The following is a 3,700-nucleotide window of genomic DNA, read 5'->3' on the forward strand; positions in this document are numbered from 1 at the left end:
CAGACACTTGACACTTACTAGCTGTGTGACCCTGGGCAAGTCACTTAACCCCAATTGCCTCAACCAAAAAAAAAATAATCATCATCATGAATTTTGAAAGACTTAAGACCCTGAGTAATGTAAGGATCAACCATGTTCCAGAAGTCTGATAATAAGTGCCACCTACTTACTGATAGAGGAGTAATGAACTATATATACAAAATGAGACATGTTTTTGGATATATCTAATGTGGGAATTTATGTTGCTTGACTGTACATATTTGTTACAAGTGTTTTATTTTTCTTTTTTCTGGGTGAGTGGAAAGGTGGTGTAGGAGTGAGAGATAATAAATGATTATTAATTTAAAAATAAAACAATTTTTTGGAACAATACAGAGACGATTAGCATGGCCCCTGCGCAAGGATGACACACAAATAAAAAAGAAAACAATTTTTAAAAGATATGTTCTCAAATTCCCCAAGTCTTAGTTGATGCTCATTTCCTCTCTGTCTTTCCTTTGGGAAATGGAAAACAGCTGGTCACTGCCCTCTTTATAAAACACTTTCTTTGCTGCTGTTCTTAAATAACCCTTCTAGCCATCTCTCCTTCCAGATGAGTGAGTACACGCCCTTCAACTAAATATCATCTTTTTACATCTGACTACTTCAATTTGCCAAAATCACTTTGAAGTCAGTCTTTCCCCAAAAGTGTTCCAATTGACCTTCCTGCTGTCCACCCACTAGGCATCAATAGCAACAATGTATATACTCTGTACACCAAAATCACAGCCATGTAGACCCTAAAATTGAAAAGACACCAAAAAAATTAAATATATTTTAAAACAATTGTTTAATTGTCAATTTTGTTACAATAATATTTTATAGTACTGTCCTTTCAGCAATATAGAAATTAGTTAGAAATTATATTAATTAATTAAACCAAGAAGCTTCCAAATGATGCCCTTCCTTCTCTTAGTGTCTCTATACTACTTAAATGCCTCTTAGTCACAGACCTACCCTGATTCTTCCAAGAAGCAGCTTCCCCGGAAGCCACTTCACTATATCCCTAGGTTCTACCCTGCCATAGACCAGTCAGTGTCCTAGAGCCTCTCCCACCATGTCTCAAGTCTTGGGGCTGGTTTCAGAGTACATTTAATTCTGCTTGCCCTTGGAACCAAAATTGCTCATCGTGACTGTGGCTATCATCCAAGTATTTGATGTAAATTTCAAGCAAAGAGGGCTTTGAGTCTAAGGTACTATTGATAAATTGGTATCAAGTATGGTTGATTCAATGCTAAATACCCTTTGAGGACAGCCCATTTCCAAGCTCATTGACTATATCCCTTGGAATAGAATCAAAAGCCTTCTTAAAATCAAAATCAATGGATTCTAAAACAGAAGAATAATATGTATAGCTCATCTTTGCCTATTTGGAAAACATCTCTTTCTCACAAACCAGAAATGTCAAACAAAGTTAATGTTTTAGGTAGGGTTATAATCAGAAGGTCCAAAGAACAATGTACAGAAAGGTATCCTTTGTTTATATTTTCCCTGACATACCATCAATTAAGCCTGGTTTTTCCTTAAGCAAGTTCAACGTCATCTAAGGAATGATATTTTCAAACTGGAAGAATGTTTTATGAACTATTATATTTATATTGGTGATATTCCCAAATCTGAATGTAATATGTCCCCCTGGAATGTGAAACTATTATTTCAGATGAGTAGATAGTGAATCGCTTCTATCCTTTCAAATATAATAGGTATCTATATTAAAATCAAACCAGTTGTCAAAGTTTAAGTCAGTGTGACAAGGCATACTGAGAAAGAATTATCTTCTTGATTTTTTTCTCAATTCTGGGAAATTCCAAGGGGGCATTCATTTACTTTCAAAAATAGGAGCCATCAGAAACCAAATATTTTCCTCCTATTTTTGCTTTGAGCTTCATTTTGGATCTATATTTGGATCTATTTCTTCTCAATTTCTGAAATACAATCAGGTAAAACAGGGAATAATTTGTTGATTTTAATCTTGGTGACTAAATGATAAAAATCATAAATTCATGTTTGAAAGTAGTATCAGCATTAACCCTCATAACAGAGGTAGTTCATAATGTTGTGAACATTGAAAAGTTTATTCTCTGATGTTCATATTGATCATTTCCCCAAGAATTCTGTATTCTTTTCAAAATTTACAGATAAATAGGAAAAGGAATAGATAGACATACCCCCCCCCATAGAAACAAATAGGATTTTACTACTCTTATCTCTCTTAGTCCACAGTTATAGAATCTCACAATGTTAGAACAGGAGTGGAGGAAAGGACATTGGGAAATCACCAAATTTAGTATATTTCCCAGAAAGTATTTCATAGAACTCTGGAATTCTGGGGTTATGAAAGTTTTCTATTGAAAAGATGTTGATATGAATAATAATTATCAGGGAAGAAAAGGAAGATAAGTTCTCTTTCCCTTGAGTATGAGGAAAAGCAGGGCAGGATGGGAAAGAGGTGAGAGTAGGGATTGGGACAGAGCAGTCAGTGGTCTCATCTTGGGTTTCATCAAGAGAAATAAAGGGATCAGGGGGCCATAGATGACAAGCACAACAACTACAATTGATGAAGGGCCTGGTATGAATGGTATTTAAATTAAAATGTAGGATAAGAATTCTCAGCATATTTGACACATTTTTGCCCAGACATGGTAGGAGAAAGGGGAGAGAGGCTTGTGGACATGGGCAAAGGCTGAAGATCAAACACCCTAGGAATGGAAGCAGATGTCAGTAGCCAAAAGGAAGAGAGATAGGCACCATTAAACTTGTCAATCCCAACCCCTCAATGGAAAGAGCAGTGAGACTAGAACAAGTATCTATGAAGGAGCTGTGTGTTAGGACCAACAATTCAGACACTGCCATTTCTCAAAGCAGTCTATTTGAACTTTAACTCATCTCTCTTTGCCAAGAAGTTTTTCCTTTTATCTTTATTCCTTTACCCTTTTAACCAAAACTGCCTCTCCATAATTTACAGTAATTGCTCTAATTCTACCCTGTCTTAAAGGAAAAAGTCATTGAAAATCTCTTTGAAAATGGAATTTTAGGATTCCATTAACTGATTGTAGTAAATGACTTAAAAGATTAGGCATGTAGGAGATCATTGTACACAGTAACAGCAATAGTAAGAAATGACAAGAAGACAGATTTCAGAAAAACTTGGAAAGGCTTACGTGAACTGATGCAAAGTGAAGTGACCAGACCCAGGAGAGCATTGTACACAGCAACAGCAACATTGTACAGTGCTCAACTATGAGTAACTCAGCTCTTCTCAGCAATACAATGATCCAAGACAATTCCAAAGGATTTATAATGAAAAATGCTATCCACCTCCAGAGAAAGAACTAATGTAATCTGAAAGCAAATAAAAACATACATTTTCACTTAATTTTTCTTTTGGTTTTTTTTTTTGTCAGTGTTCTCTTTTGCAGCATGGTTAATGTGGACATATGCTTTGCTGGATGGCACATGTATAGTCAAAAGTAAAGTGTTTGCCTTCTCAAGGAAGGGGGAGGGGAAGGAGAGAGGGAATTGGGAATTCAAAAAATATTTTAAAATGCTAAAAATTGCTTTTACATGAAATTGAAAAAAATAAAAACATTCTTTAAAAAAAAGATTAGGCATGAGTGTTAATTCATAATTTCTTTTTGTGGAATTTCCTCCTCTTATCTAT

General features: G+C 35.2%; 1 pseudogene; it reads left to right on the plus strand.

Moving 5' to 3' along the window:
- The first annotated feature begins 334 nt into the window (after positions 1-334).
- LOC122752238 lies at positions 335-435 on the plus strand (annotated as a pseudogene).
- Positions 436-3,700: the final 3,265 nt, after the last annotated feature.

The sequence above is a fragment of the Dromiciops gliroides genome, chromosome 3, assembly GCF_019393635.1.
Source record: "Dromiciops gliroides isolate mDroGli1 chromosome 3, mDroGli1.pri, whole genome shotgun sequence".
NCBI classification, from domain to species: Eukaryota; Metazoa; Chordata; class Mammalia; order Microbiotheria; family Microbiotheriidae; genus Dromiciops; species Dromiciops gliroides.